This window comes from Rhinoderma darwinii, chromosome 2 (genome assembly GCF_050947455.1).
Source record: "Rhinoderma darwinii isolate aRhiDar2 chromosome 2, aRhiDar2.hap1, whole genome shotgun sequence".
NCBI lineage: Eukaryota > Metazoa > Chordata > Amphibia > Anura > Rhinodermatidae > Rhinoderma > Rhinoderma darwinii.
Window position 1 is genome coordinate 164,736,669 of NC_134688.1, and position 22,662 is coordinate 164,759,330.

The following is a 22,662-nucleotide window of genomic DNA, read 5'->3' on the forward strand; positions in this document are numbered from 1 at the left end:
GCTTATTTGTTGCAGGACAATCTGTAGTTTCCATTGGTGCCAAGCAATGTGACCAAGAACCAGCAATTCTGACAATGTTTTCTATTCTTTTTTTTTTTACATTCTTTACTGTGCGCTATAAATTACATTTTACTTTATTCTACGGGTCGATACGATTACGGCGATACCATATGTATATAGTTTTTTTTTATGTTTTGCAGCGTTTGCACAATAAAATCACTTTTTTGTAACATTTAATTTTTGTGTCACCATAATTTAGAGCTGAATTTAATCTAACGGCCGGTTCGACTGAATCGGACCCGAAATTAATTTAGGGAAATTCACATATTTCTAGATGTAATACATACATTTTGCACAGGGGTGGATTATAAGGGCAATCTGGGCAACCGTCCGAGGCCCATGGCTTTGAGAGAGGCACCTAATATATTTCATCCCTACTGTCACTCATACCCTTAACCCCTTAAGGACGCAGCCTAGTTTTGGCCTTAAGGCTCAGAGCCCATTTTTCAAATCTGACATATTTCACTTTATGTGGTAATAACGTCGGAATGCTTAAACCTATCCAAGCGATTCTGAGATTGTTTTTTCATGACACATTGGGCTTCATGTTTGTGGTAAAATTTGGTCGATATATTCAGTGTTTATTGGTGAAAAATTGCAAAATTTAGATAAAATTTAGAAAAAATAGCATTTTTCAGAATTTAAATGCATCTGCTTGTAAAACAGATGCTTATACCACCCAACATAGTTACTAGTTCACATTTCCCATATGTCTACTTTAGATTGGCATCGTTTTTTGAACATTCTTTTATTTTTCTTGGACGTTACAAAGCTTAGAACATAAACAGCAATTTCTCATATTTTTAAGAAAATTTAAAAAGCCTTTTTTTTAAGGTACCTCTTGAGTTCTGAAGTGGCTTTGAGGGGCCTATGTATTAGAAACCCTGATAAGACACCCCATTTTTAAAACGAGACCCCTCAAAGTATTCAAAACAGCATTTAGAAAGTTTTTTAACCCTTCAGGCATTTCACAGGAATTAAAGCAAAGTGGAGGTGAAATTTGCAAATTTCATTTTTCTTGCTGAATTTCAATTTTATTCAATTTTTATTCTGTAACACAGAAGGTTTTACCAGAGAAACACTACTAAATATGTATTGTCCAGATTCTGCAGTTTTTAGAAATGTCCTACATGTGGCTCTAGTGCGCTCGTGGAATAAAACACAAGCCCTAGAAGCAAAGAAGGACCTAGTGCATTCTTTACTGTGCGCTATAAATTAAATTTTACTTTATTCTGCGGGTCGATATGATTACGGCGATACCATATGTATATAGTTTTTTTTTATGTTTTGCAGCGTTTGCACAATAAAATCACTTTTTTGTAACATTTAATTTTTGTGTCACCATAATTTAGAGCTGAATTTAATCTAACGGCCGATTCGACTGAATCGGACCCGAAATTAATTTAGGGAAATTCACATATCTCTAGATGTAATACATACATTTTGCACAGGGGTGGATTATAAGGGCAATCTGGGCAACCGTCCGAGGCCCATGGCTTTGAAAGAGGCACCTAATATATTTCATCCCTACTGTCACTCATACCTTTAATCTGTAGGGGAGAAAAATAAAAAAATGCACGGCGCCACCATAGTGCAGATAAAAATGGTAAAAAACAGAACACAGGATGTGGTATAAGTTCACCTATAGGAGTTGTGCTAGGTCAGGCACAACTCTGATGTGTGCATGGGTTAATAGAAGAATAGCTGCTGCCAAGGTCCGATCCGGGAAACTAGGATTGTTACCGCCAGGGTAATGTGAGAAAAAGACCAAATAAGGACCTATAACGGCGCTGCTGAAATGAAGTTTTTTTTAAAAACACGGTATATAAATAAATATATGTTTTATTGGTAGGTAGACTACGCATTACGACATCGAACTGATGTCATCATCAGGCCAAGCAAAATCACACTGAATGTTACAGCTTATATACACAGCACATAAGATAAAGCAGGAGGAAAAAAAATAAAAAAGCATGAGAAAAAAAACCGCCAAATCTGTATAGGTCAAAGATCAGTGATGACGTCAGTGTTTGGAAACATAACAGAAATTGACAATAAAATCCTAATTACAATTAATGTAACACAATAAGTGTGAGATGGTAAGTTAGGATAAAAGCCGTTTAAGTAAAAAAGGACAGTATAATTTAAAATTATATATATATATATATATATATATATATATATACAATTGCATATATATATATATATATATATATATATATATATATATATATATAACATATATGTAAAAAGGAACGATCTGTATATTAGTTACTAAGAAGGTAACATTAACAAGTGAATGTAGTAAATGTTACTTTGTATCGCTGTAAAACTGTGGAAACAGAAAGATTTATGGAGGGCAGCAAGAAATGTTACACTGAAGTTACAGAAGTTACAGAGTAGCGTCACTGTCGTCATGGCAAGGGTATGTTCACACGGCCAAATTTCAGACGTATACGAGGCGTATTATGCCTCGTTTTACGTCTGAAAATACGGCTCCAATACGTCGGCAAACATCTGCCCATTCATTTGAATGGGTTTGCCGACGTACTGTGCAGACGACCTGTTATTTACGCATCGTCGTTTGACAGCTGTCAAACGACGACGCGTAAAAATACAGCCTCGGCAAAGAAGTGCAGGACACTTCTTTGGACGTTTTTGGAGCTGTTTTCTCATAGACTCCAATGAAAACAGCTCCAAAAACGGACGTAAAAAACGCCGCAAAAACGGCGCGAAAAACGCCGCGAAAAATGCGAGTTGGTAAAAAAACGTCTGAAAAGCAGGGTCTGTTTTCCCTTGAAAACAGCTCTGGATTTTCAGACGTTTTTGTTGACTACGTGTGAACATACCCCAACAGACAGCCGCAATGAGAGAGAGGAGAAAGAACTACGGAGCAGGGGAGGATTATTCAGCTATTAAACTACAGGCACTGGCGTAGCTATAGGGGTCGCAGCGGTCGCAATTGTGACTGGGCCCCGAAGCCAGGGGGGCCCACAGCCCCCCGCACCACATCAATAATAAGTTACTATAGTAACTCGGACCGCGGGCCCCTGTTACTATAGTAACAGACTGTACTTACCTTCCTGGTTCTGGATCGCAGCGGAGGTCCTGACGTCAAGCGCTGTGCGCAGCGCATGACGTCACAGCGCTATGCGCCGCGCACAGCTTCGAGAGGACAGAACTCCCGCCGCGGCCGAAGAGGAAGGTAAGAGTAGCCCTGACTGGCGGGGTCCGACTCCCGGGACCCGCCAATCAGCTGTTTTGAAGGGGCCGCAGCACTCGTACGAGAGCTGCTCCCCTTCATTCCGGTCACTTCATTCCGGTCACACTGTGAATCGGTTTCGGCGATTCACAGTGTGAGCGAGTAGTGAAATGAAGGGGAAGCAGCTCTCGTACGAGTGCTGCGGCCCCTTCAAAACAGCTGATTTGCGTGTCCCCGGAGACACATCAGCTATTGATGGCCTATCCTGTGGATAGGCCATCAATGTTTAGGGACTGCACAACCCCTAAGCCTACGATGTAGCAGGCTTAGGGGGCCCATGAGACAGGATCACAGATTGTGTGATCCTGTCTGCTGGGCCCTGTATCTAAGCCAATCACATGGTAGGCTTAGATACATAGCCCATGCGTGATCCTGTCTGCTGGGCCCTGTATATAAGCCTACCACACTGTAGGTTTAGATACAGGGCCCCAGCACACAGTAATCTTATACTGTATAAGATTACTGTCTGCTGGACCCTGTATCTAAGCCTACGTTGTGGTAGGCTTAGATACAGGGTCCAACAGACAGTATCACACATGGGCCCTGTATCTAAGCCTAACTCGTGTTACTAATTGTTTTTCTTGTGTGTTTTCTTACAGGTTCGGTCGTTGGACTACGGCGGATTCCAGGACTACTTCGATGACGGCTTTTTTTAAATTATCAATAAAATGGTTAATGAGGGTTGTGTGTTTTTTTTTTATTTCAATAAAATATTTTTTCTATGTCTGTGTTTTTTTTTAAACTATATTACTACCGCCTTAGTAATGGCCGCCGGCTGATTGACAGTATCCATTGCTAAGTCAGGGCTTAGTGTTAGCCGGTGCAGAGGCTAACACTAACCCCCTTTATTACCCCGGTACCCACCGCCACCAGGGGTGCTGGGAAGAGCCGGGTAAGATCCAGCACCTGACCATCTGTAGTGATGGTCGGCCACTGGGGTGGCCGCAGGCTGGTATTATCAGGAGGGGAAAGGCCAGATACAGTGGCCCTTCCCACCCTGGTAATGCTAGGCTGCTGCTGCTTTATTGTATCTGGCTGGTTATGAAAAATGGGAGGGACCCCACGTCATTTAAAAAAAAATAAAAAATTGGAAAGAACGATGTGGGGTCCCCCCCAATTTTCATAACCAGCCAGATACAACACAGCAGCAGCAGGCAGCATTACCAGGGTGGGAAGTGTCACTGTTTTTGGCCTTCCCCAGCCTAATACTACCAGCCTGCGGCCACCCCGGTGCCTGCCCGTCACTACAGATGGACGGGTACTGGTTCGTACCCGGGTCTTCCCAGCACCCCTGGTGGCGGTGGGTACCGGGGTAATAATGGGGGTTAGTGTTAGCCTCTGCACCTGCTAACATTAAGCCCCGCCTTAGTAATGGAGGTTGTCAATCAGCCAGCAGCCATTACTAAGGCGGTGATAATAAAGTTTAAAAAGATACAAGCACATAGAAAACATATTTTATTGAAATAAAAAAACAACCCTCATTAACCATTTTATTGAGAATAAAAAAAACGCCATCATTGAAGTCCTCGAATCCGAAGTCCAACAACCGAACCTGTAAAAAAAACACAAGCACACAAAAATAATCAGTAACACATAAAGAAGCAAAAATATTATTCTACCTTTCCTGGGTCCAGCGCTGGAGGCGCAATGTCAGCGAGCTGAGTCCTGTATCTAATCCAATCATTTGTGATACTGTCTGCTGGGCCCTGTATCTAATCGTATCATGTGTGATACTGTCTGCTGGGCCCTATATCTGATCCTATCATGTGTGATACTGTCTGCTGAGCCACTGTATCTAATCCTATCATGTGTGATACTGTCTGCTGGGCTCTATATCTAATCCAATCATGTGTGATACTGTCTGCTGAGCCACTGTATCTAATCCTGTCATGTGTGATACTGTCTGCTGGGCCCTATCTCTAATCCTATCATGTGTGATACTGTCTGCTGAGCCGCTGTATCTAATCCTATCATGTGTGATTCTGCCTTCCGAGCCACTGTATCTAATCAGATCATGTGTGATACTGTCTGCTCAGCCACTGTATCTAATCCTATCATGTGTGATACTGTCTGCTGAGCCACTGTATCTAATCCTATCATGTGTGATACTGCCTTCTGAGCCACTGTATCTAATCCTATCATGTGTGGTACTGTCTGCTGATCCACTGTATCTAATCCTATCATGTGTGATACTGTCTGCTGAGCCACTGTATCTAATCCTATCATGTGTGATACTGTCTGCTGGGCCCTATATCTAATCCAATCATGTGTGATACTGTCTGCTGAGCCACTGTATCTAATCCTATCATGTGTGATACTGTCTGCTGGACCCTATATCTAATCCAATCATGTGTGATACTGTCTGCTGGGCCTTATCTCTAATCCTATCATGTGTGATACTGTCTGCTGAGCCGCTGTATCTAATCCTATCATGTGTGATACTGCCTTTCCGAGCCACTGTATCTAATCCGATCATGTGTGATACTGTCTGCTCAGCCACTGTATCTAATCCTATCATGTGTGATACTGTCTGCTGAGCCACTGTATCTAATCCTATCATATGTGATACTGCCTTCTGAGCCACTGTATCTAATCCTATCATGTGTGATACTGTCTGCTGAGTCATTGTATCTAATCCTATCATGTGTGATACTGTCTGCTGGGCCACTGCATCTAATCCTATCATGTGTGATACTGTCTGCTCAGCCACTGTATCTAATCCTATCATGTGTGATACTGTCTGCTGGGCCATGTATCTAATCCTATCATGTGTGATACTGTCTGCTGAGCCAATGTATCTAATCCTATCCATAGTTTATAGGGTCGTAGTGCTATAGATATGCTATGCTGTCTCCTATACACACATTTTTTTTGGGCGGACACATATGTATTGGGGCTATTTCCCCTGACATTTTAAGTCCTTTACGGCTGAAATTACTGTGCTGTTTTCAGGAGAAAACAGCACTGTAATTTCAGCCGTAAAGGCATGTGCAGGCGTCTTTCCCTGCGTCCATTACGTACGTAATTTGAGCTGTTTTTCCATGGAGTCCATGGAAAACGGCTCCATTTACGTCTGAAGAAGTGACAGGCACTTCTTTGACGCGGGCGTCTTTTTTACGCGCCGCCTTTTGACAGCGGCGCGTAAAAAAATGACCGTCGGCAAGCTGCGGACCGTCGGCCATGAGGAGTTTGCGGGGGGGGGGGGGCCCAATAAGAACTTTTGCATCGGGGCCCATGAGCCTTTAGCTATGCCCCTGACTACAGGATAAGGTAAATAGAAGGAATAAAACCTAGATTGCAAGATAAATTGTTAAGGTAATTGTATGTAAATGAGCTGCAAGGTAGATATATTTGTTTTTTTGATAATTAGAATGTTGTTTGGATTAATTGTAATGTAATACGTCATTTTTTAAGAGAGGGGTTGTAATGAGCAAGCAAATATATCCCTAAATACACACAGCAAAAAAATAGTGATACACAAATAGACCATAAATATAGAAGTTTACAGTATGGTATAATATTTACAGAAAATTATTGATACATGATGAATAAAATAGAAAGAAAAGAGCAATCTCAGTCCAGGGAAGTTTCTGTTATATCATTAAGACCCGCAGGGTGCAAACAGCATAATTTGAATATCCAAAAATGTTCTCGTTGTTTTAATCTAATAAATCTATTAGCTGTATCTGGAGAAATTTGTTTGATAGGAGTAATCTTAATACAGTCAAAATTGCAATGATGTATATTTGTGAAATGACGAGAGACACTTTGTTTCAGAAATCCTTTTTTGACATTGGATCTATGTTTGTTTATTCTATTGTGTAAGCTCTGCGTGGTCCTGCCAATGTATTGTAAATTGCATGGACATTGTAAAAGGTAGATTACATAATCACTTTTACAATTTAAGAAGGTCTGTATAGGGAAAGTTTCTGATGTTACTGATGACCGAAAGTTGACACATTTATGAGTAATGTTTTTACAACACAGGCACCTGGATTGTCCACATTTATATGAACCACATAGTGTAGGAAGCAGACTATCCCTAGAGATTTTTTTGGATTTGTTCCGGAGTCTACTAGGGGCCAAAATGTTACCCAAAGTACGAGATCTCCTAAAGGTTATAATAGGATTGTTCAGGAATAAGATCCTTGAGAATTGGATCGTTCTTTAAAATGTGCCAATGTTTTTTTAAAGTTGGTAATAAAGTTGGTAAAGGAAACTGTTTTGTTAGTATTAGTGACAGGTTGAGGTTTTGTACACTATTCCTGTGTCATTCCCTTTGCTCTGTCATGGGCAACTTTTATTAAACTGGCAGGGAATTTTTTCTCTAAAAACCTTTTTCCCAGAATATTACATTCTTTGAGAAAATTACTCTGAGAGGAACAATTCTTCCTCACCCTTCGGAATTGTCCAAATGGTATATTTTTTAACCACGGGGGATAGTGTGCACTTTTGTAGTTTAAGTAGCTGTTTACGTCCACCGTTTTAAAGTGGGTTCTAGTGACAAACTGATATGAACCATCATTGCTGATATTGAGATCCAAAAAATCTATTGTCGTTGCTGAAAATGTATGGGTAAATGATAAACCGAAGTTGTTAGTATTAAGAGAGTTAATGAAAGAAAGGGCTTCTATTTCACTGCCAACCCATATAAAAAAGAGATCATCAATATAGCGTTTGTACATAAGAATATTGTTAAAGTGGGGATGGTACCCTAAGATGTACATATCCTCGAATTTACCCATATATAGGTTAGCGTAGGCAGTTGCAAACCTAGAGCCCATCGCGCATCCACATAATTGATTATAAAAACTATTATTAAAAGAAAATGTGTTGTACCTTAAAATAAAGTTGATACACTTGATTAAAAAAGTCACCTGTGTTTGAGGTATAAGGGGATTAGAGGTGAGAAATCCTCTAATAGCATCTATACCTTTATCATGGGGGATGCTAGTGTAAAGGTCTGTTACATCATTCGTTAAAAATTTGACAGTGGTTATGGCATTTTTCGAATGTAGATCCCACAGATCTCTGATTAATTGAGTAGAATCTTTGATTTGACTCATATCCTTAAGGCCAAAATGCACACGTTGTGTATTACATGTGGTTTTGCACTGTAAAAACAGTACCAGCAAAGTCTATGAGATTCCAGGTAATCTCATGTCCACAATGCAGTATGTTTCGGGGCGTAAATTGACCCGCGGTGCATATTTTCAAAACTGGAGCAATTTATCTTGCGATTCCGCTTGCGAATTCTGTCCCTGTAGTTCTAAAGAAATTCGCAGTAAAACCTGCAGAAAACTTCTTCCGTTTTGCTGCGTATTTTCTACAGCAAAAAAGCAATGTGTGCATTTTGACCCTCCAAGTGTGTATTTTGTGGGTCAGCGGGGGCTGTTGTAGGGTCCCTTTTATAAATTTATTTGGGCTCATCACATCATGCGAGAATGACTTCATGTGTGCCCCACTGGAAATTGCTCTGCCAGTGGCCATCCAGTTTTAGACTAGTAGAGTGTTTGCGTGTATATATAACTTTATGTAATTACATCCAATGTATCTAGTGAGAGTGTTGTTTGTGTTGCAGTGTGGTCCGCATGCATGTGAGTGTGTTCATGTTTGTCATGTGGTTTTCAATAGACCCAAGGCTTGGTTCTGGTACTGCATCTATAAAATAAGTCTTAGTATTTATCAATGCAAAAGGCTTGAGGATCTGCTGCAGTGTGCTGCATATGTCGTAAATACTCGCCCATAAAAAAATATGGACTGTGCGTCTCAAGGTTACACATTCTGATACTGGTAGGATACAAATTCATTCCTGTGTGTACGTTTATGCAGTAAATGTGTGTACACACTGTATATGCTGTATGTATATAGTGGAGGTGCACATATATGTATATCAGTAGTTGAACATGTGTTTGGATGTGTGAAATGTAGTGATTGTGTGTTGGTAAGTATACGTATGTAATTGTACTATATGTATAGTGTGGCAAACCGTTTTAATATTCTGGGCTGCATGGAGGCCCCTAAACTTTGCATATAGCCCAGGGCCCATGATGGTGCATGTGTACATGCCTATACAGGGGCGGATTAAGGGTACCATGGGCCCCGAGCACTTTTTCAAGTCTGCCCCCCCCACTTGAACTCCGAAGACAGAACTTTGAAGATGCTGTACCGTAAATATTTGCAGATTTCTGTTTAGGCGGCCACAGATCTGGCATGGTTTTAAATTAGCTGTAAAAGCAGAATGAGCCATATAGAAGAGAAAAAGCAGAATACTTTGAGACACTAAAGTGGTCAGGAGCTTTATAACTTTTTTATTTTTACGTCAATCCAGTGGTGTGTGAAGGATTATTTTTTTGCGGGACTAGTTGTAGTTTTTATTGGCACCATGCAAAGTACCATATAATGGGTGAATTGGAAAAAACTGAGATTCCTCCATGGTTTTTTTTTGTGTTTAGTTTTTACTGTATATATTTACCTTCTCTTAAGGTAAAATAAGATTTAACATATACTTTCACCTTAAGAGAAGGTAAATATATACAGACCCAGAATCAAGCTCAGTACAAATATACAGACCCAGAACCAAGCTTAGTACAAATATACAGACCCAGAACGAAGCTCAGTACATATATACAGCCCCAGAACCAAGCTCAGTACATATATACAGCCCCAGAACAAAGCTCAGTACATATATACAGCATTAGAACCATACTCAGTACATAAATACAGCCCCAGAACCAAGCTCAGTACATAAATACAGCACCAGAACCAAGCTCAGTACATATATACAGCACTAGAAGAAAGCTCAGTATATATATACATCCCCAAAACCAAGCTCATTACATATATAAAGCACCAGAACAGAGCTCAGTACATATATACAGCACCAGCACCAAGCTCACTACATAAATACATCCCCAGAAACAAGCTCAGTACGTATATATAACGCCAGAACCAAGCTCAGTACATATATATATATAACTCCAGAACCAAGCTCAGTATATATATACACCAGTAGAAAAACGGCAGCACTCTGTTTCCAAAATACGATATCATGTAATAAAGGGTGCCAGCTGATAGTCCTGATCCAAAGGCTTAACACATATCCAAGAAGAAAATTCAGCAGCACTCCGATGATGGTGAAAAAAAGGTGAAGTTTATTGTGCCAACATGGCAAATGCAACGTTTCCGTCCCACCTTGGGACCTTTCTCAAGCATAGTGATACAAACACATTTAGTGGTTTATATAGTGTGTATCCAATATGACTCATCAATCTCATTAGAATAATGAGATTGACATACATATCTCAAAACAACGTGATAGACAATGAAAGAGTATCGGAATGACATAAATCGATACATATTGTGAGAACAGTGAGCGTTTATTAAAAACAACATAAAACATACATGGTTTATGCATGAAAAAGCATAATTACATAAATCGCAATTTTCAACAGCTGGGTGAAAATGGGTGACTGCACGACCACTTAGCCAATCAGAGAGAGGATATTTGATTGTTGTATGGCGTATGTAGTATGTCAATCTCCGCCCGTGTCGACCCGGCTCCAGTCTTTCTTCTTGGATATATATATATATATATATATATATATATATATATATATACAGCACCAGAACCAAGCTCAGTACATATATACAGCACCAGAACAAATACAGTTCAGTAGAGAGATCATTTGCAAATTCAGTTTAACCCCTGCTGTATAAATTTGTATGGCATAAAACGACAGCTCCCAGTATAGCATGAACAATGGTTAGGATATGCTGGGAGTTGCTGTTTAACAAAAGAGAATGCTACCATCCGTCATCTCGCTGCAGATCATACAGTGACTACAGTACTGATCAGTCACAGGGAGAATAAACATTTACATTGAGTGACTCACAGGTGACATCTCAGATGCTTTTTCATTCTCTTTCTCTTTTCTTCTCCATCCGGTCCAGACCTCTATGATGACTTCTCCCGGGCATGGCCCATTTCTGCAGTTCACAGCTCAGATTTCTTCGGCTCCTCACTTTTCCAACATTTCCGCACCTGTAAACAAAGATAAAATTCTCATGATGCCACACTCTATGCTTCTAAATATAATAGAAGCATACAATGAATATAATAGTACTATACACTGTGCTCCTGAATATAATAGTACTATACACTGTGCCCCTGAATATAATAGTGCCATACATTGCGCTCCTGAATATAATAGTACTATACTGTAAAGGATCTGCCAGACACAGCTTCTGTGTCAACGCCCATAGGTAATCTGTCTGCACCTGCTTCTATGTCTGTGAGACTGATTCCATCTTCCACCACTCAGGATGGCAAGCTTAGGAGTGGGAGAGCCTATCACAGCCTGGCCAGACGGAGCTAGCTCCCGCCCTCTGTCTATTTATTCCTGCCTTTCCTGTTCCTCCTTGCTTGTGATTCTTGATTCTTCTCGTTTGGTTTCCTGGCCCTGCTGCAACTTCTTGAACTATTTGACCCTGCTTCATATTGACCCTGGCTTTCTGACTACTCTCCTGCTCTGCGTTTTGTACCTCGTACACTCCTGGTTTGACTCGGCTTGTTCACTACTCTCCTGCTTTGCGTTTGGTACCTCGTACACTCTTGATTTGACTCGGCTCGTTCACCTCTCTTGTTGCTCACGGTGTTGCCGTGGGCAACTGCCCCTTTTCCCTTGCTTCTGTGTACCCTTGTCTGTTTGTCTGTCGTGCACTTGTTGAGCGTAGGGACCGTCGCCCAGTTGTACCCCGTCGCCTAGGGCGGGTCGTTGCAAGTAGGCAGGGACTGAGTGGCGGGTAGATTAGGGCTCACTTGTCTGTTTCCTTACCCCCATCATTACAGTGCCCCTGAATATAATAGTACTATACACTGTACTCCTGAATATAATAGTACTATACACTGTGCTCCTGAATATAATAGTATTATACCCTGTTCCCCTGAATATTATAGTATTATACACTGTACTCCTGAATATAATAGCACTATACACTGCGCCCCTGAATATAATAGTATTATACACTGCGCCCCTGAATATAATAGTACCATACACTGTGCCCAGGAATTAAATGCCCCTTGTAGATAGTGCCAGTCACAATGCCCCCTGTAGATAGCGCCTGTTACAATGCCCTCTGTAGATAATGTCCGCTGTAGATAGCGCCAGTTACAATGCCCACTGTAGATAATGTCCCCTGTATATAGCACCAGTTACAATGCCCTCTGCTGATACTGCCTCCTATAACTATTGCCCCAACGCTGCCCAGAAAAAAACAAAACATTCTCACCAGGAGTGGTCAGAGACCAGACGGTGTTATCCATCATAATGGCGCAGTCGGCGTGATGACATCATCGCGCCGACTGTGTCATTAGTAAAGCGCCGAATGGGAGGAAGGGAATGGATAGTTCCCTTTCTCGCCAGCGCTAATGTAAGCAATTGTATCCGCATCCTAAGGATGCAGATACAATTGGGTGCAGGGGCGTAGCTAAAGGCTCATAGGCCCCAATGCAAGAGTTCTTATTGGGCCCCCCTGCAAACTTTTCATAGCCAACAGAGGCAGCTTTCAGTTGCATTGCTGGATCTCCTAAGTGACCCAGCAATGCAGCACTAGCAGCCAGGGGCGTCACTAAGGACTTAAAATGTCAGAGGAAATATCCCCAATACATATACCCGCCCAAAAAAAAGTGTGTGTGTGTATATTTATATGTGTTTGTGTGTGTGTATACATATATGTGTGTGTGTGTGTGTGTGTGTGTGTATATATGTGTGTGTGTGTGTGTGTGTGTGTATATGTGTATGTGTGTGTATAGGAGACAGCATATCTATAGCACCACGACCCTATAAACTATGGATAGGATTAGATACAGTGGCTCAGCAGACAGTATCACACATTATAGGATTAGATACAGTAGCTCAACAGACAGTATCACACATTATGGGATTAGATACAGTAGCTCAACAGACAGTATCACACATGATAGGATTAGATATAAGGCCCAGCTCGCTGACATTGCAGCTCCAATGCTGGACCCAGGAAAGGTAAGAATAATAATTGTTTTGCATCTTTATTTGTTACTAATTATTTTTATGTGCTAGTGTTATTTTACAGGTTCGATCGTTGGACTACGTCTGATTCGAGGACTACTTCAATGACAGCAGCTTTTTTATTCTCAATAAAATGGTTGTGTCTGTGTTTTTTTATTTCAATCAAATAATTTTTTCTTTGTCCTTGTATTTTTTGAAACTTTATTATTACCGCCTTAGTAATGGCCGCCGGCTGATTGACAACCTCCATGACTAAGGCGGGGCTTAATGTTAGCAGTTGCAGAGGCTAACACTAACCCCCATTATTACCCCGATACCCACCGCCAACAGGGGTACTGGGAAGAGCCGGGTACGTACCAGTACCCGACCATCTGTAGTGATGGATAGGCATCGGGGTGGCCGCAGGCTGGTATTATTAGCCTGGGGAAGGCCAAAAACAGTGGCCCTCCCCACCCTGGTATTGCTAGGCTGCTGCTGTGTTGTATCTGGTTGGTTATGAAAATTGGGGGGGGGACCCCATATCGTTCTTTCCAATTATTATTATTCTTTTTTTTAAATGACGTGGGGGCCTCTCCATTTTTCATAAACAGCCAGATACAATAAAGCAGCAGGTTAGCATTACCAGGGGGGAAAGGGCCGCTATTTCTGGCCTGTCCCAGCCTGATAATACCAGCCTGCGGCCGCCCCATTGCCCGACCATCACCACAGATGGTCAGGTACTGGATCTTACCTGGCTCTTCCGAAACACCCCTGGTGGCGGTGGGTACTGGGGTAATAATGGGGGTTAGTGTTAGCCTCTGCATCGGCTAACACTAAGCCCCGCCTTAGTAATGGACGCTGTCAATCAGCCAGAGGCCATTACTAAGGCGGTAGTAATATAGTTTAAAATAAAAAACCCAAAGACTTAGAAAAAATATTTTATTGAAATAAAAAAAAAACACACAACCCTCATTAACCATTTTATTGATAATAAAAAAAAGCCATCATCGAAGTAGTCCTCGAATCCGACACAGTCCATCGACCGAACCTGTAAGAAAACACAAACACAAAAAAAACATTAACACATGTGGTAGGCTTAGATACAGGGCCCATGTGTGATACAGTCTGTCAAGGTAGGCTTAGATACAGGGTCCAGCAGACCGTACAGACCGTAAAAGATTACTGTCTGCTGGAGCCTTGTATCTACGCCTACCATGAGGTTATTTAAGATACTTAGATACAGGGCCCCAGTAGACAGTAATCTTATGCAGTATAAGATTACTTTCTGCTGGAGCCTTGTATCTAAGCCTACCATGTGGTAGGCTTACATACAGGGCCCATCAGACAGGATCACAAATGGGCCATTTATCTAAGCCTACCATGTGATTGGCTTAGATACAGGGCCCAGCAGACAGCATCACACAATCTGTGATCCTGTCTCATGGGCCCTCTAAGCCTGCCACATTGTAGGCTTAAAGTGGTTGTCCAGTCCCTAAACATTGATGTCATATCTTCAGGATAGCTCACGGATTCACAATGTGAGCAAGTGACCGGAATGAAGGGGAAGCAGCTCTTGTACGAGTGCTGCGGCCCCTTCAAAACAGCTGATTGGCGGGGGTCCCGGGAGTCGGACTCCGCCAATTAGCTTCAGCAAACATGGATATTAATCTTACCCTCTTCAGCCTGTGACGTCAGGACCTCCGCTGCGCTCCGGAAGCAGGAAGGTAAGTACTGTACTTACTATAGTAACGGGCCCGCGGCCCCAGTTACTATAGTAACTTTTTATTGATGTGGTGTGTGGGGCCGCAATTGCTAGCACTGCGACCCCTATAGCTACGCCACTGATTAGGTGAGAGGTCCCGCTTCACTCCGGTTCTCTGAAACTGCTGTAATTTTAACAGCCTGTACGGGAAAACCGGGGCGAACTGGGCCCCCTTCCAGCCTCGGGCCCAGGGCACTTGCCCAGATTGCCCTTATAATAATCCGCCCCTGTGCCTATATAGCTTTGTTCTTTAAAGCACGACAGATAGTAATAGATTAAAAATATATATACTCTGTGTTGTTGTTTTTTTGCCATCTATTTGATAATTTAATTTTTATTTGTTATGCATTGACCTGCATTATAGACTGTTCTTATCTATTTTTTTGACATATGTTTTACTATGATTCAAAGTAATTTTGTTAATAAGGGGTTTCTACAACCTGTAGAGGGCGGCATTTGTGTAAAACAGCAGATTGTGAGAGTTGCTGCCGATGTAAGAACTTGTACTCACCTGGGGAACCAATACCTTTTTTCTTTTTCCATCAATATTGAAGTTTTAGGGCTTGCTTTTTGCGGGATGAGATATGGTTTTACACAACACCATTTATTATCATGGGGGGGGGCGACGGAACATCAGCACCCTCTGTTTCTAACCGCTTAGATGCCGCAGTCGCAGTTGACCACGGCATCTAAGGGGTTAAACGAGTGGGATTCCACTCATTATACGAAAGTATCGGCTGTTACGTACAGTTGACACGCTCGTTCTATGGAAATCCCCCGACTGACCTCCGCCGAATATATATGACGGATTATGGGAAGGGGTTGATTGTCCGGTTTGCTATTCACAAATGCAGTAGACAAATATTATTTGAAAGAATACATACCAAATCTGTTTTAATACTTTCACAATGACTGATGACAAAACTGAAGACAATAAATGAGGCCTTTAATGGACCATTAACATCAGTTTTTAAGCTCCCTTCATTGTTTTCCTCATAATAGCATGCAAATTGTATGTCATGTGCCCAAAGCCAGCAGCATGTTATAGACAAGGAAGAGCTGAGCAAATTTATACATAGTTTTATGGTAAAAGATTCAGTATAATTTGTATTTTATTAATTGAAATCCCTGCTCATTCTGACCTTAGGAGTCCAGTGGGTGGTCCTAATCAGTGATTGACAACTAACTATGTATGCACACTCATACATGGAAGGCTGTTAATGAATGAGTAGGACCACCCACTGGACTCTTAAACCCAGAATGAACAAATATTTTCATTAATAAAATACAAGTTATACTGAATCTTTCATTAGAAAACGATACATCAATCTGCTTAGTTCCTTCTTTTCTAAAACATGCTGCCCGTAGATTGGTCGACATTTACAAGGTAACCGGTTCCCTTTAAGGCATAATGCTTAGGACTAAGTGCTGCCAGTAGACATGTATATTCTTTAAATTGCATAGATGAATGGCATATAGTGATGATACTGATAGAAGATAAAACAGTTAATTTATTAGTGACTATCTCAAGGCACACATCTGTCTTTGCTGCCAACATTCTTTTGTTATAGGATATATTAAACCATTTTAAAATGTTTGCTTTTTATCTCTTGTTCCACTGTTTCATCTTTTTTACACACGTGTTTGTGCTTACAGTTTGTGTGATACTTTAGCAGCAATTCAGCTGAGGAAACGGCAATGAACTCTCAGGGAAGCACAAGACCTAGAAATGCACCATATGTTATCATAGAACAGAATGCTCCATGCTGTCACAAGATGTGAGGGTAAAGCACATCAGGCTGCCATTGCCCTTCACAGACAGGTGGCACCGGTTTTTGTTCTTACCTTTTAGTAATCAACACAGTTAAGAAAATAAACAGCTAAACCGGTCTGCCTCTACAGGGATATATAATAGGTTTGACCTAAATTTTGTATGTACACCGCATTCCAAATTATTATGCAAATGTTATTTTTCGCTGATTTTCCTAAATAGTCTATGCAAATGACAGTCAGTATAATCTTCAAGCCATCAACCGTTGGAGTATAATGCAAATTTTATTGAACAAATCTCCTAATGATAACAGATTCTTTTTTTAGAAGTAAAAAACTCAAAATGCACTGTTTCAAATTATTATGCACAACAGAGATCAAAACATTTTAAAAGTTGTAAAGAGAACTAAAATGTTAATTTGTTGAATTTGCAGCATCAGGAGGTCATATTTACAGAAATCAAAAGCTCTTTCAATAAAAAAAACCTTAACAGGCCAAGTTACATGTTAACATAGGACCCCTTCTTTGATACCACCTTCACAATTCTTGCATCCATTGAATTTGTGAGTATTTGGACAGTTTCTGCTTGAATATCTCTGCAGGATGTCAGAATAGCCTCCCAGAGCTTCTGTTTTGATGTGAACTGCCTCCCACCCTCATAGATATTTTGCTTGACGATGCTCCAAAGGTTCTCAATAGGGTTGAGGTCAGGGGAACATGGGGGCCACACCATGAGTTTCTCTCATTTTATGCCCATAGCAGCCAATGACACAGAGGTATTCTTTGCAGCATGAGATGGTGCATTGTCATGCATGAAGATAATTTTGCTACGGAAGGCACGGTTCTTCTTTTTGTACCACGGAAGAAAGTGGTCAGTCATAAACTCTATGTACTTTGCAGAGGTCATTTTCACACCGTCAGGGACCCTAAAGGGGCCTACCAGCTCTCTCCCCATGATTCCAGCCCAAAACATGACTCCGCCACCTCCTTGCTGACGTTGCAGCCTTGTTGGGACATGGTGGCCATTCACCAACCATCCACTACTCCATCCATCTGGAACATCCAGAGTTGCACGGCACTCATCAGTAAACAACACGGTTTGAAAATTAGTCTTCATGTATTTCTGAGACCACTGCAACCGTTCCTGCTTGTGAGCATTGTTTAGGGGTGGCCGAATAATAGCTTTATGCACACTTGCAAACCTCTGGAGGATCCTACACCTTGAGGTTCGTGGGACTCCAGAGGCACCAGCAGCTTCAAATACCTGTTTGCTGCTTTGCAATGGCATTTTAGCAGCTGCTCTCCTAATCCTACTAATTTGTCTGGCAGAAACCTTCCTTATTATGCCTTTATCTGAACGAACCCGTCTGTGCTCTGAATCAGCCACAAATCTTTTCACAGTACGATGATCACACCTAAGTTTTCTTGAAAAATCCAATGTTTTCATACCTTGTCCAAGGTATTGCACTATTTCACGCTTTTCGGCAGCAGTGAGATCCTTTTTCTTTCCCATATTGCTTGAAACCTGTGGCTTGCTTAATAATGTGGAACGTCCTTCTTAAAGGGAATGTGTTGCCAGAAAAACATGTTTTGTTTTTTTTAATTAAACATTTAGTGTGTGGGTGATTAAACATTGTTCAAATTTTTTTTATTTTTTTCACGAGTCAGGAAATATTATAAATTAATTCTAATTTATAATATTTCCCATTTCTGGTCACTAGATGGAGCTATTCCCAAAATTGCAGCATTGCAAAATTGGGTAAAAAGCCCTCGCTCTAGTGAGCTCTCAGCATCCCCCCCCCCTCCTTTATCCTGGCTAGTGCCGGGATAAACGAGGGGTTTGAACGGTGTAACCTCCTACACTGTATGTCGCCATTTTTTGAGCTAACACACAGTGTAGTAGGTTTACATACAGTAGTAAACACACACAAACACGAACATACATTGAAATCTCTTACCTGCTCCTGCCGCCGCGGCTCCCTCCGGCCCGTCCGCTCCGTCTGCTGCCGCTGGTCCAAGTGCACAAGTCCGGAAGCCGCGACCGGAAGTAGTAATATTACTGTCCGGTCGCGACTTCCGGTCCACAGGAAAATGGCGCCGGACGGCGCCAATTTCAAATTGGACTGTGTGGGAGCGGCGCATGCGCAGTTCCCACACAGACGCCGTACACACAAGTGAATGGGACGGGAGCCGTTCGCAGTCCCTATGGGACTGTGGCTGCCGTATTCCATGTCTGTATGTGTCGTTAATCGACACATACAGAAATGGAACAAAAAATGGCAGCCCCCATAGGGAAGAAAAAGTGTAAAAATAAGAAAAAGTAAAACACAAACACACAAATAAATATAAACGTTTTTAATAAAGCACTAACATCTTTAACATATAAAAAAATAATTTGTGATGACACTGTTCCTTTAAGTAGTTTTCCTTTAATTGGGCACACTTGGCAAACTAATTATCACAGGTGTCTGAGATTGATTACAATGATCCAAAGAGCCCTAAGACACAATACCATCCATGAGTTTAATTGAAGAACTAATAATTAAATGTTTATGACACTTAAATCCAATGTGCATAATAATTTGGAACACGGTGTATATATCAATGGGCCCAAAAAATTAAATTGTGCACATTATTAATAATAACAATATCCACAATAGATTATAATATGTAGATGAAAAAGAGGGGAACTTCATATAGAAGTATATGTATAGAAGATTTTTGAGGATCTGAGAATAATGTCAAGAGAATTGAAACACCAGCGATATATAAATATATTTCAAGAAATGACATCAGTAAAGTTTTCGTATGTGAACGCGACCACATTAAAAGTGTTTATAAGGTTAAATCAGTGTTACCAATATTTAGAATATTTAGAAAGACAAGAATTATTTGAAAATACAAGAGTTGTCTGCAGGGCTCATAGGAAATTCAGGATCCCTGGCTATATTAATATTATTTTCCGCAGGAAGACCACAAAAGTAAAGCCCTCATTAAGTTCACCAGGACTAAGGCTGTTTAGGCAGTAAATCCACCCTGCTTCTTCCTTTAACAACCTACAGTCTAAATTACCTCCTCTTGGACCAGGTTTCAACAGGGTGACACCCCAAAATTGGATAGATCTAGTATCATTCTCATGCACACATCTCATGTGTCTGGATAATGGGGTATCCTCCTGTCGCTTGATAGAACTTAAATGTTTAGAAATTCTTCTTCTAAAGTGTTGGATGGGTTTGCCTACATAAATTTTAGGACATGGGCATCGCGCAATATATATAACTCCCATACTCTGGCAATTAATGTACTGTCTAATTTCATAAGACTTCCCATCAAGGGAATTGACAAATTTCTTCATTTTTGGCATAAAAGGGCAGAAAGAACAATTTCCACATGGATAGCAACCGAAAATAGGTGAAGGGAGCCATGTATCACGTGGTATAGATGGTTTTGAATAATGGCTATGAACCAAAAATTCTTTACAATTTTTACTCCTACGATAAGTAAGACTTGGGGTACTATTTAGAACCTCATATAGATCAGGTTTGGTCAAAATAATAAGCCAATGTTTTTCTAAGATGGCTTTCACTCTCTGGGAGCAGACATCATAAGTTCCAATACTTCTAATGTTAGTACACATTTCTCCGAAGTTTTTAGTTCGATTAATATGAAGATCCATTTGGTCTGTCTCCCCAGCCCTGGTATGTAAGCTTTTTTGGGATAACCTTGTGCTCTAAATTCACGATATAGAGTATCGCATTCTTGTTGGAAAGCAAGATCATTGGAGCAGTTTCTTTTAGCTCGTAGGTACTGGCCTATGGGAATTCACTTTTTCAGACTTGGTGGATGATAGCTATTCCAATGTAAAAAACTTTTAGTAGCAGTGGGTTCATGAAAGATATCAGTATGTACACTGCCACCAGGATCCAAAGGGATTCTCAGGTCAAGGAAGTTAATCTCGGTTTCGTGAATTTCACAAGTGAGCTTCATTCCAATGGTGTTATTGTTAAGAATCGTGAGAAAATCAGAAAATATTGTCTTTTCACCATCCCATAGAATTAAAATATCATTAATATGACGACCCCAAAACAAAATGTAAGAAGTGTAAAACAAAAGATCTTCAGAAAAAATTTGAAAATATTCCCACCACCCAAAAAATAAATTAGCGTAAGTGGGTGCACAGACTGTGCCCATCGCAGTGCCTTTTAATTGATGGTAAATGTTACCGTCAAACGTACACATAACTATTTCACGTTTGACGGTAAAATTTACCATCAACTAAAAGGCACTGCGATGGGCATAGTCTGTGCACCCACTTACGCTAATTTATTTTTGGGGTGGTGGGAATATTTTCACGTTTTTTCTGAAGATCTTTTGTTATACTTCTCACATTTTGTTTTGGGGTAGTTATATTGATGATATTTTAATTCTATGGGATGGTGAAAAGACAATATTTTCTGATTTTCTCACGATTCTTAACAATAACACCATTGGAATGCAGTTCACTTACGAAATTCATGAAACTGAGATTAACTTCCTTGACCTGAATCTCTTTGGATCCTGGTGGCAGTGTACATACTAATATCTTTCGTAAACCCACTGCTACTAATAGTTTTTTACACTGAAATAGCTGGAATACACTGGAATACCTATCATCCACCAAGTCCACCTACGAGCTAAAAGAAACTGCTCCAATAATGTTGCTTTCCAACAAGAATGCGATACTCTATATCGTAAATTTAGAGCACGAGGTTATCCCCAAAAAAAAGCTTACATAGACCTTATGCCAGGGCTAGGGCGACAGACCGAATGGATCTTCTTAGAAATGAGTACTAACATTAGATGTATTAGAACTTATGTCTGCTCCCAGAGAGTGAAAGCCATCTTAGAAAAACATTGGCCTATTATTTTGGCTGATCCTGATCTACATGAGGTGCTAAATAGTACCCCAAGTCTTACTTATCATAGGGGTAAAAATTTGAGAGAATTTTTGGTTCATAGCCATTATTCAAAACCATCTATACCACTTGATACATGGCTCCCTTCACCTATTTTCGGTTCCTATCCATGTGGACATTGTTCTTTCTGCCCTTTTATGCCAATTTGTCAATCCCCTTGATGGGAAGTCTTATGAGATTAGACAGTTCATTTATTGCCAGAGTATGTGAGTTATATATATTGTGCGATGCCCATGTCCTAAAATTTATGTAGGCAAAACCATCCAACAGTTTAGAAGAAGAATTTCTAAACATTTAAGTTCTATCAAGCCACAGGAGGATACCCCATTATCCAGACACATGAGATGTGTGCATGAGAATGATACTAGATCTATCCAATTTTGTGGTGTCAGCCTGTTGAAATCTGGTCCCAGAGAAGGCAATTTAGACCGTAGGTTGTTACAGGAAGAAGCACGGTGGATTTACCACCTAAACAGCCTTAGTCCTGGTGGACTTAATGAGGGTTTTACTTTAGTGGCCTTCCTGTGAAAAATATTGTTAATATAGCCAGGGATCCTGAATTTCATATGAGCCCTGCAGACAACTTTTGTATTTTCAAATAATTCATGTCTTTCTAAATATTCTAAATATTGGTAACAATAAACACTTTTAATGTGGTCGTGTTCGCATACGAAAACTCGTATATCTCGTGATATCTTGTCTTGAAATATATTTATACATCGCTGGTGTTTCAATTCTCTTGAGATTATTCTCAGATCCTCAAAAATCTTCTATACATATACTTCTATATGAAGTTCCCCTCATCTACATATTATAATCTATTGT

General features: G+C 40.6%; 1 protein-coding gene across 3 annotated transcripts in view; it reads left to right on the plus strand.

The window, feature by feature from the left end:
* NALCN (sodium leak channel, non-selective) overlaps positions 1-22,662 on the plus strand; it is a 722,821-nt gene that overhangs the window by 114,906 nt on the left and 585,253 nt on the right. The window lies entirely within an intron of this gene.